General features: G+C 35.5%; 1 pseudogene; it reads left to right on the top strand.

The window, feature by feature from the left end:
* Window positions 1–2,774: 2,774 nt before the first annotated feature.
* The window catches only part of LOC111395235, a 31,903-nt pseudogene continuing 12,866 nt past the window's right edge, over window positions 2,775–21,811 (top strand).

The following is a 21,811-nucleotide window of genomic DNA, read 5'->3' as shown; positions in this document are numbered from 1 at the left end:
CGAAAGGTGTTGTTTTGCCATAGTGAGTTTGAGATGCATTAGCAATGAGTTGGATGTCTTTTGGTGAGGTGGAGTATAGATGCCTAAGGGTACATGGTGGTTTGTACCGAGGGATATAGAGTGTGACATTTGGATCACGAGTGGAAATGTGATCAAATGTCTAGGATCCTTTATCTGGAAAGAGACCCTGATCAGGTGGAGTGTAAGAGAGACACTTCTATCACTTCTGTTAGGTGGAGACCCATTATCCACGTAGGTTGGGAGAAGTGATGTGGAGATAGAGGATTATCCCGTGGACTTAGGATCTATTGTGACTCACCAGTTAGACATGAGTTGAGTGATCTGTCTAGTGAGCGTGGTGGGCGATGAGAGGAGATATGTGTTCTCGAGGTGTAAGCAACACGGAATGGGATAGGATAAGTGTGGTGAGATCTTTTCTTAGGGTCATTTATGCATGTGTTGCATATGTGGTTGACCGTGGTTTGATTAACTTGGTGTTAATCTATGGTTCTATGTGAACGTGTTTCTGAAAAGATCTGTGTGTGTTATCCTATAGTATATCGTCATCGCATGTGTATTTGCTCTTGATTGTTTACTGTTAAATATTTGCTTCTACTTGGGTGTTTTTGACCTTAGCCCCAGTGAGTACATGGAGCAGGTATGGTATGTGTTTTAAGTTGGAAACACGACCAATTGTTGCGGAAGCTCTCTCAAAAGGATCTTCAAACGGTGGTTTTTCAGGCTCAGTCCAACGTACCTTTCTCTACCAACAACCAATCCAAACGGCTCCAAACCACAACCAATTGATTCACCTTGGTTGCTATACAATCTTACCCACGTAGGACAAGAAGGGATGATGATTTATGGCCACAAAGGCTAGGAGAAGACACCACAAAGGTATACTATGAAAGAACTACCAATTGCACACGTTATACAAGCGTTCTGGACACTTCTGGACACCTTTTTCTCACACAAAAGGGGGGCAGCCGGGATTCACTAGTTTCTTCTCTCAAAATCACACAATCATCATCACAAAGAGGCTAGGGTTATATTCATATATATACTCTAGGGTTAGACTTTAAGTTGGGCCATTAAAGGGGTAAACGGGCCAAGATTCAAGCCATCCATAAGGAATACAATTGGGCCGGGTGTAGCTCATAGACTTGGTTGTTGGACTTATTTCATTAATCGACCTATGCCTATGAAATAATATTAACCCACGTTAACATCATAGCCCGGGATTTATTGGGTATCAAAAACCCAACAAACTTATATTAAAATCTTGATTTTAATTTTTACCAAATAGGGGCAGAATTTTGTTGTCTCTATAATAGGAAATTTTAAGATTATGTCCAAGCGACCTTTAAAAAGTGCTTTTGTGAGAGGTAATCATGATTAGCCTCACCCAGATTATAGGTTAATGTACTTGCTACTTCAGTTAAGCTAATTTCAAAATTGTCTAGAATGGCTTCGTGTGCAAGTTTGTATGTAGAACAATTCTTCTCAAATAGGGGCAGGTAGCCGGACAATAGGGGTCGCCACATGCCTCTCTATTTGGACATGCCTTGCCATACGATGGGAATACAGTATCTACTTTAGATGCAGCTTGCTCGTAAAACTTTTGGTCATGTATAACTGCTCCAATTTCAACTACAAAGCAGTAGCTATTTTCTCCTTCAATATATCTTAAAGAATATTATTGGAGAGATGAGAGCTTTCCTTCTTTCCGTTGTTTCTCATCCATTGTCCACATTGTTGGCATCTTATCAAAACCCAACAAAGTATCGTCAAAATCCATCTGTGCCAAAACAGTTATCATCTTTACTTACCACAAAGAAAACCTTATATTGCAATCTAGCAGTGGAATATAATACTTCAAAGCAGCCATCTCTAGAAAACCTTAACCAAACCACACAGCTTGTGCTTTAATACCACTTATTGAAGGCGAAACAGGAATAAACCACAGTTGATGGAGAACCAACTTGAGATTTATGGAGCAATATAAAGTATACAAGATCACAATCACAGAAACGAGATTTAAAGTAAAGAACAAGAAGAGAGATTGACAAAAGAACGATGTTTTATTAGTAACAACCAGAGAGTACAAAGAACTAGTCGAAGAACTGAGCAATAATGTTTTTTGACTTCACAAATCTAGAAAAAGAGTCTAATATTTTATGGAACAATCCAATCCCTATTAGTAGAGTTGTACATGAAATAAAATGCCAAAAGTTTTTTTTATTTTGATCTCTTCAAGTCCAACTCTTAATAGGGCTTCCAAATAGAACTTTAACTAGAATTTGACAAATAAACTTGAATAAGATTCCGCAATAGCATTCCAATTAGAATTTCTTTTGATGTGCACTTCAATTATAACTCTACAATTATTTCAACAAGGAATTCGGGTTGCACTCAAATTCTAACAAGTACTGTCATGTTTTATGTGAGATTACTACAAAAAAATCTTAATGAAGATAATTCTGAAACCAAATGGAAGTTTTGTTCAAACAATGTGGGATGTAAATAGAAGGGTTTGGTTTGTTACGTGGATAGCTCCTACAGATGTTGTGATGTTTGTGGTAAGTGTGGGCCATTTGGAAATTGTAATGTGTGAAATTCACCCATTCGTATTTGTTTTAAAGGATACAAACTCAAGGACACGAAGGAATGGGATAAAGGAAACTGGAGTGGCGGATGTGTGAGGAAGACATTTTTGTAGTGTGATAGAAATAATAATTCAAGGGAAAAACAAAGAAGATGTATTTTGGAAGATAATGAATGTGAAAGTTTCGGACTTTATGGATGTGTCGACTGGTGTAGAAGCAGTAGAATGTGAAGGTTTGTGCTTGAGGAATTGTTCCTATTTAGCCTATCACATGATCTTGGGATTGGTTGTATATTCTACAACAGTAGCTTGATCAATGTCGGACAGTTCTCTATTGGTAGCTCAGTTCTTCAAGTTTGAATGGCATATTCGGAGCTTGGTACTTCTCATCCTTAACTAGTTATCAGTAATGGTTAACTTACTTGTTAATTAATGGAATAAGCCCTTATGTATAGAGGATTTTGCCAGGGCTGAGATGATAGCCTGTGATTTGATGTGTTAAAATTATTTTTTGTCCAACAACCAATGAAATTATGCCAAATGTAAACTGACAAAATCCCGAGGCAATGTAACACATTTTATTTCCTTTACATTTTATTGATATGACATATTGATGAAATTATTAACACTTCTGTATAGATTTGATTTGATTTTGTTGTATTCAGATAAGAAGAAAGACATAAAGGTGATTGTCATTGTTCTAGTAACGAATGGAGTAGTTATCGTATTTATAGGCGTATTTTTTTCTTTGGCGATGGATGGCTAAGCGAAAAGGTACTATTAATTTAAATTCTTATTAGGACATATAATTTAAACCATCAGTTAAAGATAAATACCGTCATCTTATTAATCAAGGACCAAACAAAAAGGCAGAATATTAACACATGAAGTAGAGAAAGCATATATATCAGGTTCAAGTGGTGTTGTTCTTAGAGATGATATTGATGAAGCTAGTCTTGACAAGTTGCCATTATTTAGTTTTGAGATGTTGGAAACTGCAACTTTTCAATTCGATGTGACTAATCTACTTGGGAAGGGCGATTTTGGTCCTGTTTATAAGGTAATATTCATCCTTAATACTGATTTTGTCTCATGTAGGTATTAGTTTATGGCAAAATTCTTGCTTATGTGTATATGGAAAGTTGGGAAATGGCAAAGATATTGTAGTCAAGAGGCTTTCGAGAGCATCTAGACAAGGGCTGCAAGAATTTATGAATGAAGTTGTTTTCATTTCTAAACTACAACATCATAATCTTGTTAGCTTACTGGGATGCTGTGTTGAGAAAGAAGAATGCTGATATACGAGTATATGACAAATAGAAGCCTGGATTTATATCTTTTTAGTAAGTTGACTCTATTTGCCTCGATTAATATTATCAACCTGTTAGTTATACTACTTATATTGAAGTTCTTTTGCTACAGATAGATCACAAGAGATTCTTGATAGGAGGTATTGGTCGAGGCCTCATTTATCTTCACAGGGATTCTAGATTGAAAATAGTCCATCGCGACCTCAAACTAAGAAACATTTTGCATGATGAATGCTGGACTCCTAAGATTTCAAATTTTGGAATGGCTAGAATATTCAGAGGTAACCAAGATCATGCCAAAAATGGAAGAGTTGTGGGAATATAGTAAGTAAATGTTAAATTGTTTTAGATGGTTAGTCGTACTTATCGCCGGTGATAGGGCCCTATCTCACATTGGATGATTTCTCGAATTGATGTGATGTTGCAGTGGATACATGGCTCCTGAATATGCAATGGGAGGAAAATTTTCAAAAAAATCAGATATATTTAATTTTGGAATTTTGGTGTTAGAAATCATAAGTGGGACAAGGAACACAACCTTTTACAATGACGACTCTTCTTTGAGCCTTTTAGGATATGTAAGTACACTACAAATGGTATGAAAATCTTCAGTGATACTGTTGTCCACCATGAAAATTTCTCCTAATCTTTTTCAGGCATGGAAATAGTGAAGTGAAGACAATGCAGTAACTTTGGTAGATGGAAGAATATCAAGTCCATGTTTTTTGAAAAAGATTTTGAGATGCATACATATTGGATTATTGTGTGTTCTGTGAGTGTTATGCCCTAGATCCAATCGATTTAGGTTGTAAACACTTTTAATATGTTTAATGCATTTGTTTTTTACGAGATCTATTATTTATTTAAATTAATAATCTGATAAATAATATTAAATAATAGAGTCCGAAAATTCAAGTTTAGGTAATTTGTTAATCACAATGAGTTGTGATTGTGAGATGCAAATTACATATAATTGGATCCTGAATAATCTATGGTCGTAAGTAATAATGAAATACGAATATCATTATTACAGATAGACCATCATGTATGGCATTTCTTACTTATGAAATAAGTAGTTAATCTCACAAGTTAAAGTGTGGTGACACTTAAATAAATGTGTGGGTGTTTTGTTATAGAAAGAAACTATGGAAGCCCGCTAAGAGATTCCACGTGGATAACTACCTGAGTGTCTGTGGTTAATCTTTAACATTCGATAGTGAAATTGGTCCTTTGACTTGAGGTCGTTATAGTGCCTTGTATGAGGATAGTCATGCTTTGACAGTGTTTGATGTTGCTTTGCCAATGATTGTTAATACGACATCGTTCGGGTATATCAAGAATCATATGAAGGCTGTGAATGACGAATAAAGGATTCGTAACTTTTAGATAGTAAGAGATTATGATCTGCATTTCATTCAATTAAGTCAATAATGAAATCCTTCGCTAAGGTGTACTCAAAAGTCGAAAAGGAGTTTTCGACTTATATTGACTTAATAGTTGAATGAAAGATATGATCGATAATCAGGATTGACACACTTTCATATCTCGTAATTGATCGGATCATATTGACAAAGAAATTATAATTTCACGATAAATGAACAAGTTTGATTTTGTCATACCACGTGATATTTCCCGTCACATGTATTGCCGTGACTCATTGTTAGATGTCAATCTGGGACGAATGTGAATTGGTGATAAATTAAAAGGGTGTTTTAATTTATCAATTTTGATTAGATCAAAATAATATTTCACGTCGTTAGGCATCGTGGTCGAGAACCTGATGAGTCACACACAAAAGAGAATTCGAAGATTGTAATTTGTTGATTAATTAATTTAATAAGCGTTGGATAAATTAATTAATTAGGTTGGTTATTTATAGGCCCGAATTAATTAATTAGATTAATTAATTCACGGACCAAATTTAATTAAATGAGTTAATTAAATATTGGATCGGATCAGGTTAAGCCCGTTTGGGTTAATGTAAATACGTGACTGGGGTTTTCAATTCGTAGAGATTCTCATTATTCTTTGCTAACACAAGAGGAGAAAACCCCGTAACTACAATCTGTACTTTGTGTGGAATTCATTGAAAATTGGACAATTGGACAGCTGTGGGAGGTAGATCCAAATTGCTGGAACAAAGATAAAGCAAAGGAATTTGCAAATCCAGAAAAAAGGTAAAACTTTTATCACAATTTCCATCTAAACACAAAGATGAATCTTGGTAGGAATTGAAATTCATTTTTATTTCCACTGTACATGATAAGTATATTCTCAACAGTGGTATTAGAACCAACTTTGTGTTTGTTAATAATTGATTTACATGTTTATGAAATCAAAAGTTGATTTTTCATCGTGTTCTTGAATCTAGCAATTAAAGTATTTATATTTCTTCAAAATTTGGTTTTGAAAAATAAAAAATAATAAAAAATTGGATCACTGGTGGAGGCGGGCGCGGCGTTGCGTGCCAACAGCGACTGTGATACCACTGTTGATGCCGCTGCTTTAGCGCGCCGCTTGAAAAATGAGGGTGCGCGCCTCTTGAAAATGGAGGGCACCTGCAGCCTTCGGCGGTGGGATTGTTGGGTTGTCGAGTAAATAATAAAAAAAAAGTTTAGGGTTTGGAGGAGCTGGAGGCGGGGGCCTCTCGTGCAATTTATGAAATTGCAGGCCCTGCATGTAAATTCTTTTGGGGAGTGGTCTTGCAAATTTTAAATAAAGGACTTGTCAAGTAAATTACATTGTCGAGGGGCCTATTTTTAATTTTGACTTGGGTCAAATTGCAATTGTTAAAATGGGTTTTTAAATTATGACTTTAATTGGGTTTGACCCATATTCCAACTTGGGCTCGAAATTAATAATTTATTTAAAATTGACAACTTTTATATTTTTGTTAAAATTTGATTTTTAACTTAAATATTTAATTTTAATTCAATTTAATTAGAGTTGGACTCTAATCTTATGTTAATTAAAATTTGATTTTAATTAATATTACTTCCTCAATACATATTGAAATTAGAGTAGGACTCTAATTTAGCCCCCATTTGAGCCACATTATTGTAAAAATGAGAATGAAAAATATAGCCGTTACGAACCTCACACAAGAGATAAAAAGTCAAATGTGATGATTTGATGTGATAGATAACGGTCATATTTTTCATTTTAATGAAGAAATAATGGGGCTCAAACAGGCCCTTAATAATTAACTAAAATTTGATTTTAATTAAATTATCACAGCCTAAATTTTTATAGAATTAGGGTTGGACTCTAATCGGGAATTTTATTAAAATTTGATTTTAATTAAATAACTTTGCCCTATGATCATGGAATTAGAGTTGAACTATAATCCGGAATTTAATTAAAATTTGATTTTAATTAAATAGGCCAACCAATTCAGTTAATATGATTAATTAATTATTCAATTATTTTGATCCATTTTTTTAAATGAGTTTTGATGACTATAATTGCTAGATTCTTGAGACATTACATATAATATAGGAAACATTTAAGTGAAGAATGTCTATTTATGGATGATTATGGACTTGACCATGTGAATGTGTAGAACCCCAAATAATTCTAGACACCTTAGTGGCACTAAGACATGAATATTAGATGACTAAAGTATACTTCAGATTTTTAATCTCATTTAAGACCCATTTTCGACATAGGAAACATTCGATTTGGAAAATGATATCTAAATAAAAGTTGTAGCTCTTTGAGTTAGCTTTCCAACGCACTTTGAATTACCTCAATCGGATATTGGGAGAAGAAGTTATGATAAAAACACTGAAAACTGTACAGTGTCAACCGGACTACAACCAGTCGACTGAAACTGCCTGAAATGAAAATTCTCGTTTTTCTCTAGAATTTAAATATTTATTTTCATCAATTATTTTCTCAAAGGGCCATCCACGTTTTTGGCAATAAAAACCCTACTAAATTGAAACATTTAACCTCAAACTTAAATGGCACCCATGTTTTCTCTCTTAAATGAGATTTGACCCTTCATTTGCTTTAAGTTATGGGATATTTACCTATAAATAGAGATCTCATTTCACTCATTTTTCTCACACCGAAAACAAGAGTTTTTACATACTAAAGAAAGAGTTTCCAAGAGAGAAAAAGAGAGGAAGGAAAACTATTTTTCCTAGAAGTTTAATAAGTGTTTTCAAGCATTTTTCATAGAAGTTTTGGATGCTATCAAGGAGTGTCTTCAAGCATCAATTCTCAACGATTTTCAAACATCCAAGGAGTGCATTTCTTTCAACGTCCAAGTTTCATCGAAGTTTTCAATCCAAGTTTTCAAAGTTTCAAAAGCATCAATCAAGGTAGGTAGAGGTGCAATGTGTTTAATTGTGTTAAGTTATAAGTTTCAATTCATGTTAATGTTTGTATGTTAAATGGTACTCCGGTACAGTATATCCCTCTATGTTAATGGTTGTAAGTCAAATGGTACTCCGGTACGGCATACCCCTCTATGTTGAAGAAATGTTCATATGTCAAATGGTGCCCTCGGGTACGGCATACCCCTTCATGTCAAATGATGCCTCCGGGTACGGCATGTATGAAAAGTTATAAAGTTAATGTTTTGAAATGTATAGCTTGATCACAAATGCACCTATGACACCTATTGAGTTTTTCAACTCACGGGTTTAATCCCAACTCTGCAGATTGAAGGAATTTTACCTCGAGCATGGATGGAGGAGAAGATGGGGAGTGATGCAACGAGCCCATGGAAATCTGGTGAATAAGTGATTTGGATTTATTTTTATGAAAAGTTTTCCAATATTATTTCTTTAAAGTTTTGAATAACGCAGAATGCGAGAACAAGTTATATTTTTTTCAAATAAATTACATTTTGTTGTTTTAAAAAATGATTCAGTGTTTTTGTTTAAAGTATTTGAAGTATTGTTATTTAAATTATTATCCGAAGATGTAAGATTCCGCTAAAACGTATACACTTGTTACTAAACCACCGGTTAAGCTAAGTAAAGTAAGTAGCGTTCTGATCCACTAGGGGTCGGGGCGTTACAGAATGTGTTGAATGATTAATTTAATTCTTGTCGTTTTATGGGTTTGCAAGCTTTTAATTGTTTTGAACCTGCGAACTCGTTATTATTATTGTTGTTATAGGCCTACGAGCTCTTATTGTTTTGGACTTGCGAGTCCATTGTTGTTATTATTATTATGAGTCTGCGAGTCAAATTTTATTTAGGCCTCCATGCCAACTAGTATAAGATACAAGTTGTAGCTGGACTAATTGAAGGCGCAAGGAAAAGAGGAAATCATGGAGATGTGCATTAATATTGATTCAATGTCATACCCTCAGGAATTGACCAACCAGTATTCCCTTTGGATCGGAAAAACTAGATAGAATAAGTCCATAATCATCCATGCTATTATTTGTATATTTATTCGCATGGTTGATGCATGATTATATATATATATATATATATATATATATATATATACACACACACGCACGCACACACACACACACCATTGCATGTTAAATCCCTCGTTAAAAATATTAAGTTGGTATTATTTACTTTTCATCATTATAGTGAAAAACGAGAATCCTAAATCGATCTTAACTTGTTGAGTACACTAAAGGCTGGTCTATTAGGGATATGTTTGACACTATGAAATATTTGATATTTTTGAATGATGGGTTTGACTTAACTAAAATTTATCTTTTATTAAGTACACTTAAGGAGATAAATTTTAGAGGCATGCTAAGCTAACACATAAGATGTGTGAAGATAAGGAGTTGTCAGCTTAATGATTTGGGAGTTGTATGGAGATACAATTGATAATAGTATCTACCCAGATGTTTTATTAAGGTTTGTTGAGTAAACTCAAGATCTTGATATAACGAATGGGATCCCAGTCCACTGGGAATCAAATGTGGATTCCAATAATTTATATATGAGGGCCATGAATTTCTTTAAACTATGGGAGCACATTTAATTAAAGTCTATATTGAATTTGTGCAAATGCATTACAATACATATTGATTCTATATTTTTCGTCATTTATAGTTTTTTGAATTATGAAAATCTTATGAATTTGAGAGGCATATTGGATGCCAACAAACTAATCGGACCAAATTTTCTCGACTGGTACTGCAATTTGAGAATCGTTCTCAAGCATTTGAAAATTGGATATGTCCTTGAGTAGCCCCTTCCAGAGGTAACTACTGAAAATTCAACTAAGGAAGATGTGGCTGCTTACAACAAACACAGCGATGACGATAACGCTGCAGCATGTGTGATGCTTACAGCTATGTCACTTGAGTTGTCGAAGCAACATGAGGGTATGGATACTTATACTATGATTTTTTATCTCAAAGAGTTGTATCATGAACAGTCACGTGTGGAGTGATATGAGACCTTCAAGCAACTATACCAGTGCAAAATGGCAAAGGAATCTTCAGTCAGTGCTCATGTGTTGAAAATAATTGATTTCATTGAGAAATTGGCTCAATTGGGTTTTATCATGGATCACGAACTAAGTATCAACTTGGTTCTACAATCTCTACCAGATAGTTATTCACAAATCATCATGAACTTCAATATGAATAAGATCGAATGTACACTCTCTGAGTTGCTTAATATGCTTAAAACTTTGAAGCCCAATGTCAAAGCTAGCAATAGGCATGTCTTAGCCATTCAATCCTCCAAGGGCACTAAGAGGAAAATCAAAGGAAGTTTTAAGATAACATCTAAGAAGGCTAAGGGCAATAACAAAGCATTCAAAGCAGGCTAGGACAATACCAAATCTGATAACCTTTGCTATCACTGTGGAGTAAAAGGTTATTGGAAGAGGAACTGCAAGGCTTACTTCCCAAGCTTGAAGGGAAAGAAGTCTTCTAAAGTTTATACTTCAGGTACTTTTGTTATCGAGGTTAATATGTCTACTTCATTAGCTTCTTGGGTATTAGATACAGGATGTGAATCTCATATATGTATAAATATGCAGGGACTAAAGATAAGTAGACCATTGTAAAAAAGAGAAGTTGACCTGCACGTGGAGAATGGAACAAGAGTTGCTGCACTAGCTGTAGGGACATACTTTTTACCATTGCCTTCGGGCCTAGTATTAGAATTAGAAAATTGCTATTTTGTTCCCACCAATACTAAAAACATTATTTCTATTTCGTGTTTAGACACGAATTGTTTTTCAATTAATGTTAAAAGCAATCGTTGTTCGTTTAATAAAGATGAAATCTTTTATGATTGTGGTGTGTTGCAAATTAGAATTTATATTCTTGATACTGAGTCATCTATTATAAATATAGAAAATAAAAGGCATAAAAGTTATAATCTAAATAATACCTATCTCTGTCATTGCAGACTAGGTCATTGATAAGTGTATTTTATACACTTATTTCATTCATTAAACTAAAGCAATTTTTGTTATTTAGGATGAATTGATGCTTAACTTCATACATATTTCGTTTGTTAGGTGTAACTTGAGGCAAAACAATGAAATTGGACAGAATATGGTGAAATCATTCCCTAGGCGTTTATACATTTGATCAAGTTTTTATAAATTGCTTGACTTTACTTGCACTCTTTAATCCAGATATTTTAGTTTAATATAAAATCATCCATTCAACGTTTAATTGTCTAAATAAAGTGAAAAGCCAAAATCATTATAGTACTCACTAGGATTCAAATATCAATACCTGTGGGTTTGACACTTTTTATTTCATCAATATATTACAAAACTTGACATCATACATTTGCGGTAAAATCACATTACATAAAATGCGTGGCAAGTTTTTGGCGCCATTGCTGGGGATTAATTCATTTGAACTCGATTGATATTATTACCAATTTTCTTTCATTTTAATTTGGATTTCTATCTTAACTTAATTTTTATTTATTTTTATTTGTCTTGTGTTCGTTTCTAATAGCTTCCCTATTCTTATTTTCAGCTGTTTATGCGAAGCATGAGAAACCTTGACTTATTACCTGTTGATCCTGAACTAGAACCACATTCCACCTTCTAAGGGGTATTCAGAAACATAACCGTGAAGCAATGCCAGACAAGATCCACCAATAGCAAATTAGAAAAATCAGAGTGGTCAACAATGGGCTATAAGGAACTATATCACACCAGTTGTTAATGAAAATTACTCCGGTATTGCATGCCTAGCTATTGCTGCTAACAACTTTGAATTGAAGCCAGGACTTATACACATGGTGTAGCAGAATTAGTTTGGGAGAGCTTTAACAGAAGACCCAAATGCTCATCTACGATCCTTTCTGGAGATCTGTGATATAGTGAAAATGAATGGCGTTACTGAAGATGCAATCCGATTCCGTCTATTTTCCTTTCCCTAAGAGACAAAGCGAAAGCATGGTTCCAATCATTGCCGTATGGATCCATCAGAACTTGGGAGGGGTTAGCACAGAAGTTTCTTACAAAATTCTTCCCACCTTCGAAGGTGACGTAATTACGGGGTGAAATTGGGCAATTTTGATAGTTAGACTTCGAACTATTCAATGAGGCATGGGAGAGATATAAAGATCTATTCAAAAGATGTCCTCAGCATGGTTACCTTGATTGGTTGCAGATACAAACCTTTTACGACGGTTTGAATGGTTAGACATGAATAGTGGTAGATTCTACAGCAGGGGGTGTATTATTATCCAAGACTCTAGATGAGGCTTATGCATTATTGGATCAGATAGCTACTAATAGCTATTAATGGTCGAGTGAGCGTTCAAGTGCAAAGAAAGTTGCTGGCCTTTATGAGGTGGATCCCATTACTGCCCTTGTAACTCAAATGCCATCTCTCACTACTTAAATAGCTGCATTAACTTCACATGGATCACAAAAGAAAGTAGAATCTATTATGGCTACATCTACTGCATACCAGAAAGCTGAAAGTGAGAATGAACAACTTCAGTATGTGAATGGCCGGAACTTCAATCAAAAGGAAAACTACTCTAGAAACAACTACTATAAGGTATTCCATAATCAAGCGTCTAAACGAAAGCCATCACCAGAAGATATTTTAGGAACCTTCATTTCGAAGACCAGATCGAGGTTCAACAAAGATGAGGTAAGACTTGACAACATTGAGACTCATATGACCAACTTGGGGCCACATTGAAGAATTTGGAGGTACAGATTGGTCAGATAGCAACTTCAATACAGTCCCAACAGAAAGGAAAATTTTTCGACAATATGAAGGTCAACCCGAGGGAACACTACAATGATATCACCTCAAGGACTGGTAAAAGCAGTTGAAGAACACAAGCCTAGAGAGGTTGTGGTGCCTATATCGAATCCCATACTTGCATGGGAAAACCAGATTGAAGAGTAGAAAACTGAGGCAAAGGCAAAAAAGAAGATTTATAAGCCTTACTCAATTTCATTTCAGGACAACCTACATATCTTGAAGCTACCACTACCATTCCTACAGAGGTATTTGAAGAAAGAGCTTGATGAGAAATTCGCAAAGTTTCTGGAGGTCTTCGAGAAAATCCACATCAACATTCCCTTTACGGAAGCCTTAGCCCAAATGCCTAACTATGCCAAGTTTTTAAAGGAAGTGATGTCAAAGAAGAGAAAGTTGAAGGATTTCAAGACTCTTAAGCTGACAGAGGAGTGTAGTGCCATACTTCAGAAGAAACTCCCTCACAAATTGAAAGATCTGGGTAGCTTCAACATCCTGTGCAATATTGGTGGTATCACATTTGGTAGGGCACTATGTGACCTTGGAGCTAGCATAAACTTTATGTCCCTATCAGTGTTCAAAAAATTGGGTCATAGAAAAGTGAAACCCACAATCCTCACCTTGCAATTAGCAGACAGATCGATCACATGTCCCAAGGGCATTATTGAACATGTGTTGGTGAAGGTTGATAAGTTCATCTTTCAGGTGGACTTTGTGGTATCGTACATGGAGGAGGATAAAAAGTACCATTGATTCTTGGTCGACCTTTTCTGGCTACTGGAAGATCATTTGATTGATGTGCAAGAAGGGATGTTGACACTACAAGCTAATGAAGAGCAAGTAACTTTCAACATCCATCAAGAAAAGAAAGCCGCAGAAAAAGGAAAAGTTGACATTTCCAAAATGATCCAATTAGCTGAAGTAATTGTAGGAAACAGAGGAAAAGGGAAATTACTTTATGATCCATTAGTGCAATACATGACAATCAGTTACTTAACAAGGAATGTAATGACCCAAAATTTAAAGATTTAGAATCGTTACTAAAATATTTATTTCATAATTAAATAAATTATGTCAAACATTCTACATGAAAATTTTTCTAGTTCCATCTATAAAATAAATAAAGTCTATGGGAAAACATAATTAATTGAACCATGTTCCAAATATTAAACTTCAAATTTAACATCAAGATAAAATTGAAATAACGCAAAGAGAAATAAATAAATAAAACTTCCTAATCATGTTACTCAGAATTTATTTATCTTGAATTTCATAATTTCTGGCATTACAACTCCACCGCATCGCCCGCCAACCAACGACCCGTTCTAATCTGTGAGGAGTAGGGAAAATGGTGAGTACATGGAAATACTCAGTAGGATATAAAAATTAATGGTGCGATCTCATATAAATTTTTTTTTTTAAACATGCATCAGAAAAATCATACCGTCTCATATCTTTAAAATCCGGTAGGAGCTCATATCATATCTTATTGTTGTACCGGAATTTATATTGTTTGAAATTGACTTCCTATTTTAAATTTCAATACCACAGGTATAAGTATCTATAAACCCTTTTTTTTAAGGTATAACGTAATATTCCTTTTACACTGCATAAATATGGAGTCTGTAATTTACCTGATTTCAACACTCTTCTTTCTCTACAACCGTGTGCTTATACATATGTCTTCTTTTGATATACACCTATAAATATATCCCACATGATCTAATCTAACAAAGTGGGTGTGTAGTTGAGGATACGTGTAGTAGTAGGATAGGAGAATGGATAAATTTGGGAAACAAACTTTTTGAAATAAAATAATTGACCAAATCTTGTCAACCAACTTTATCACTCAACAAGCAATACCTCCCCCACACGTGGCCAACAAATTGGAATCAATAAAGTCTCTCTCTCTCTCTCTCCCCCCTCTCATATATATTTATTATTATTAAAATATTCAATCCTAACTTAACAAAAATTCTTCATTCCTTTCACGTGACTTGAGAGAAAATTAAATTCATTAAATAATCAATTAAAATATAATTGTAAATTAAATTATATTCTATAAAATTTCGGGATATTATAATCTCCCCTCCTTAAATATTTTCGTCCTCGAAAATTTACCTTGGTTAATCGAAAAGTTCTGGATACTTGGTTCTAAGCTCTTCTTCTTTCTCCCAAGTTGATTCCTCTCGTCCATGATTTCGCCATTGCACCTTAACCAGTGGAACTCCTCTTTCCAAAATTACTGTCGGAATTTCTTCATATGATAGATCTTTTTGTACATCCAATGTCTGATAACTTACCACATGATTGGGATCATGAACATATTTTCTGAGCATCGAAACATGGAACACATTATGCACTGCTGCTAGTTCAGGTGGCAAGGCAAGTCTGTAAGCCAAACTACCAATCTATTCAAGAATTTCGAAAGGTCCGACGAACCCTGGTCTCAACTTCCCTTTCTTTCCAAATCTCAATACACCCTTCATTGGTGCTACCTTTAGAAAGACTTTGTCACCTATTTGAAATTCTAAATCCTTTCTTCTACTGTCAGCATAGCTTTTCTGTCGATCTTGCGTTGTCTTTATTCTTGCCCTAATATTATCCACTGCCTCAACTGTTCGCTCAATGATTTCTGGACCCAAAATTCTGTTTTCCCCGACTTCATCCCAATGGATAGGGGATCTGCACTTTCTACCATAAAGAGCTTCATACGGGGCCATTCCTATAGTGGCCTGAAAACTATTGTTGTAAGCAAACTCCACTAACGGCAGGTGTGTCTCCCAACTACCTCCAAGATCCAAAACACATGCCCTTAGCATATCTTCCAAAGTTTGGATGGTTCTTTCTGATTGTCCATCCGTCTGAGGATGGTAAGCTGTGCTAAACTTCAGTTTTGTCCCCATGGCTGTCTGCAAACTTTTCCAAAATTTAGATGTGAACCTCGGGTTTCTATCTGAAACAATGGTGACTGGGACTCCATGCAACCTGACTATCTCCCTGATGTATAAGTGTGCCAGCTGTTCCAAGTTAAAGTTTACTTTAATTGGAAGAAAATGGGCTGATTTCGTCAGACGATCCACCACTACCCAGATAGCATTGTGACCTTTTGCTGATCTCGGAAGGCCTACCACAAAGTCCATCGTTATGTGTTCCATTTCCATTCTGGAATATCCAACGGTTTCAGTAATCCTGATGGCCTTTGATGTTCTGCCTTAACCTGTTGACAGATAATACATCTCTCCACGAACAGACCAATTCCTCTCTTCATGTTTCTCCACCAAAATACATCCCGGAGATCTCGGTACATTTTCGTACCGCCTGGATGAGCAGAATAAGGGGTTGAATGAGCCTCTTCTAATATCTCATTTCTTATACTTTCATCCTTAGGTACACACAGTCTTCCTTTGAAAGTTAGCGCATTATCTGCAGACACTTCAAACCCTATATGTTTATTTGTACCAATCTCGGCCTTTATCTTCTGTAAAAATGGATCTTTATCATGTGCCTCCTTGATTCGATCTCGAAGTGTAGGTTGAATCATGAATGCTCTTATTCTCGCTGAAATCTGAGTTGGCGGCGTGATAACTTCCAATCTCAATTTATCAAACTCCCTTATCAAGTGTTCCTGTACTGTGGGTAAAACTGCTAACTGTGTTCCTGTCTTTCTGCTTAGGGCATCTGCAACTACATTAGCCTTACCCGGATGGTAATGAATTGTGCAGTCATAATCCTTCACTAACTCCAACCATCTCCTCTGTCTCATATTTAGTTCCTTCTGTGTGAAAAAGTATTTGAGACTCTTGTGGTCCGTATAAATTTCACACTTCCCACCGTAAAGATAATGACGCCATATCTTTAAGGCATGAACAACTGCTGCAAGCTCCAAGTCATGTGTTGGATAGTTTTGTTCATACAGCTTCAACTGTCTCGAGGCATAAGCAACCACTTTTCCATGCTGCATCAGTACACAGCCTAAACCCTGCTTAGAGGCATCGCTGTAAATCACAAATCCCTCTGAACCTTCAGGTATCGTCAATACAGGAGCTGAGACTAGCCTCTGCTTGAGTTCTTGAAAACATTTTTCACATTTTTCTGTCCACTGAAACTTTAAACCTTTTCTTGTCAACTGAGTCATTGGCCCTGCTATTTTTGAGAAGCCTTCAATGAATCTTCTATAATAACTAGCCAATCCCAAGAAACTGCGGACTTCACCCACACCACTCGGCCTTGGCCAATTTGTTACTGCTTCCACTTTAGCGGGGTCTACTTCGATTCCTTGGGTGGTAACCACGTGACCAAGAAAACCTACACGGTCAAGCCAAAATTCACACTTCTTGAATTTGGCATATAATTTCTCATTCCTCAAAGTTTCAAGTACAATTCGAAGTTGTTCCTCATGTTGCTTCTTGTCTTTTGAGTACACAAGTATGTCGTCAATAAACACTATGACGAACTGATCTAAATGCTGATGGAATACTCTATTCATGAGATCCATAAATACAGCTGGAGCATTGGTCAAACCAAAAGGCATGACAGTAAATTCATAATGCCCATAACGAGTCCTGAAAGCAGTTTTCGATATATCGCTTGCCCTGATTTTTAGCTGGTGATACCCTGACTTCAAGTCGATCTTTGAAAACACTGCAGCACCCCTTAACTGGTCAAACAAATCTTCTATTCTTGGCAGTGGGTACTTATTTTTGATGGTCAGATGGTTCAATTCCCGATAGTCAATGCACATCCTCATACTCCCATCCTTCTTTTTGACAAAAAGTACAGGCGCTCCCCAAGGAGATACACTTGGTCGTATGAAACCTTTCTCCAGTAACTCCTCTAATTGTAACTTCAATTCCTGAAGTTCTTTCGGTGCCATTCGGTACGGGGCCTTAGATACTGGTGCCGCTCCAGGAACTAAATCAATTGTAAATTCCACTTGTCTATCTGGTGGAATGCCTGGCAAATCTTCTGGGAATACATCTGCAAAGTCTCGGACGATGTTAATATCGTTAACGGTCATTTCTGTATGTTGAGAACTATTGATGTTAACTAAGAATCCCTGGCATGACTCCTTCCTTAACATCTTTTCTGCTTGCATAGCTGATATTAGGCGCGGTAAAGACTTGAACTTTGCTCCCAAGAAACGAAACTCTTCCTCTCCCGGTTTGTGAAACAATACTTCTTTCTCATGACATCGAATGGTCGCATGATTAAGCCCAAACCAATCCATGCCCAAAATAACATCAAAATCTTTCATCTCCAAAAGGTATAAGTCTGCTTGTAATATTTTCCCATCAATCTCTAACTTCATAGCCTTAGTCATCAGATTTGTACAAAGAGTTCTTCCTGAAGGGATGCTAACCTCTAATTCATAATTCGTTTTCACACATGCAAGGTTTGACCTAGCGACGAAGGATGTAGAGATAAAAGAATTGGTAGCCCCAGAATCAAAAAGTACGTAAGCAGGTACATCAGATAATAACAGAATACCTGTTTGCATAATTTATAGTGTTAGACTAACAACCAAGGGACGGATTTGGAAAAATGTGTAGTCCTAGGTAAAAAAGAACATAAGCAAGTGTGTTAAAATATTAAATAATTTAGTACCTGCTATCACATTCGGATCCTGCTCCGCCTCATGCTGATTTAGTGCGAAAACTCGGGCCTTTCCTTTCTTGTTCTTGTCCTGATCATCATCCTTCCTTTTTGGTGGCTCTGTACAGTTGAGAGCAATGTGCCCTGGCTTACCACATCGAAAACACATGTTTTTCCCAAGTAAGCATTCACCCCTGTGGAGTTTATTACACTTAGGACACGGTGTAATATTCCCACTCGCTCCACCAATACGAACTCCTGTGTTTGGCCTTTTACTCTGCTAATTACGTCTGTCCTTGTTTGGATCATTCCACTTTCTTTTTCCCGATGACTCCTTGCTCTGCTGGGCATACTGTTCAAATGAGGTCCTCTGATATGAAATAGCATGAGCCCTCTCCAACATTTCACGATATGAGGTGAAACGATGGGACATAATGATCATGCCGATCTCAGGGCGCAGTCCATTCTCGAACCTCCTAATCTTCTTAACTTCTATATCCACCAAGTGCGGGGCATACCTTGAGAGCTGCTCAAACTGTCTTTCATAATCAGTAAGTGACATACTCCCTTGTCTGAGCAGCAAAAATTCTGATTCCTTGAAATCTCTCAAAGCCTGTGGGAAATATTTTGCCATCACTTCATCTTTAAACTGCTCCCAAGTCAGATTGCGTTGCTGCTCTTCCGTCCTTGTACGTGAAACAGATTCCCACCAATGACCAGCTACTCCAATCAACATAAATTCTGCACATAATACTTTTTGTGCATCCGTACAAGCAATGTGTCGAAATATGCGCTCCAGGCCTCTAATCCACTCTTCGACAACCGGTGGTTCAGAATTACCGTCGAAAGTGGAAGGCTTGTACCTACGAAATTGCTCAACCACTGAGACAGCTCCAGGGGCAAAATGCGGTGCATTCTGCTGTGGCGGTGCATTTTGTGGTGGAGGTACTGATTTTGCCTGCTCAACTCTTGTACCGCTCGTAGTAAATCGCGCATCAAATTCGTATGAGTAGGTGGTGCCATTTCCTAAAATTTAATATGAAGTCACCAATCACACTTAGTACTAAGTCTAATAAGTTATAATTATCTATGACAATATATATCATAATTTAGTGGGAAAAATTAAACGTGCATGTCTTAACATTTAAAGATAGGAAATTTAAAGAATTTAAATCTCGCAAAAAGCTTTACGTACATTTATCTTCTTACCCTTTTTACATACCTTAGAGTCGTTGGAGGGTGGTCGATTGGTGGTCGTTGAGTGCCAAAGATCATTCACATATTTCATAACTTTTAATTTAATATTATCGTTAAATTCATGAATAAATAAAAAAAATATTAACCTTAAACAAATATTATCTAGGAAAACAAGTAAGCAAATAAGCCTTTTATAACATGTAACAAAAAAAAAGGAAAATTCAATATATATATAACATCACACAAATTTTTTTTTCTACACTGTTCACGTGAACAGTAACAGTACTATTTCACGCGAACAGTGAACAGTACCTAGTACTGTTCACAATATTTTTTTTTTTTTGAAACACAAAACTACACAATTATCAAGGTGTATTAAATGTATATATAGGTAAACCTGCACACACCTTTCAATGTTAAAAGGATGGTTTGACCTTTGAATTTCAACATTTTTGGCAATAATTAAATGCTCTGACATAGTATGTCACCTCCAACATTAAACAATTAATTTACCATTAAAAATTATAAAAGTGGGCAGGACTATGGAGTTAAAACACGGGCGTAGTTTCCAACGTATATATTATATAATCCACACACATGCTTATTGATACATATATATATGCCCCCGCACGAATTATAACATATTGGCAGAATCATGCATTTCACGTACAATTAATTCGATCAAATTTTAACACCATGAACAGTACGTGATACTATTCACGAGAACAGTAACCTTACTGTTCATCATTTTTTTTTAAGGAGAAATAATGCATATTTGCATGCATTCACAAAATTATAAGGGCAATCTTGAAATTTTGAAAACTTAAAGATACCATATGATGAAAAAGGTGGTGGCATTATTATACACGTTTCTTACCCTTTTTTTTTTTTTTTGCCATTTAATGCACTGTTCACATGAACAGTGCATGAACCACCCGTCACTGTTCACGTCCCATGAACAGTGCGTGAACACGTCCCAAATTTTTTTTTTTAACAAATTATGAGAATCCATGTGGGTCTATAGGAAATTAAACCTATACTCTGATACCAAACTGTAACAACCCAAAATTTAAAGATTTAGAATCGTTACTAAAACATTTATTTCATAATTAAATAAATTATGTCAAACATTCTACATGAAAATTTTTCTAGTTCCATCTATAAAATAAATAAAGTCTGTGGGAAAACATAATTAATCGAACCATGTTCCAAATATTAAACTTCAAATTTAACATCAAGATAAAATTGAAATAACGCAAAGAGAAATAAATAAATAAAACTTCCTAATCATGTTACTTAGAATTTATTTATCTTGAATTTCATAATTTATGGCATTACAACTCCACCGCATCGCCCTCCAACCAACGACCCGTTCTAATCTGTGAGGAGTAGGGAAAATGGTGAGTACATGGAAATACTTAGTAGGATATAAAAATTAATGGTGCGATCTCATATAAATTTTTTTTTTTTAAACATGCATCAGAAAAATCATACCGTCTCATATCTTTAAAATCCGGTAGGAGCTCATATCATATCTTATTGTTGTACCGGAATGACCATATCATTCACATCATAACATATCATATTATAACTTTAACTTTCATGAGTATAAAATTCATCAGCATAAAAAAAAATATTTACATGGGACATAAAAACACTGCACCTCATATCCTACCTTATTAGATCGTTAAAATTTTTGGATGACAAAATCCAAGAAATCACGCTCCAAAAATCCTTCTCGCTGCTTCAAGAATTTATATTGTTTGAAATTGACTTCCTATTTTAAATTTCAATACCACAGGTATAAGTATCTATAAACCCTTTTTTTTTAAGGTATAACGTAATATTCCTTTTACACTGTATAAATATGGAGTCTGTAATTTACCTGATTTCAACACTCTTCTTTCTCTA

This window comes from Olea europaea, chromosome 6, assembly GCF_002742605.1.
Source record: "Olea europaea var. sylvestris chromosome 6, O_europaea_v1, whole genome shotgun sequence".
Classification (NCBI taxonomy): Eukaryota; Viridiplantae; Streptophyta; class Magnoliopsida; order Lamiales; family Oleaceae; genus Olea; species Olea europaea.
Note: the sequence above shows the minus strand (reverse complement) of the source record. Positions and strands in the feature narration are given on the sequence as shown.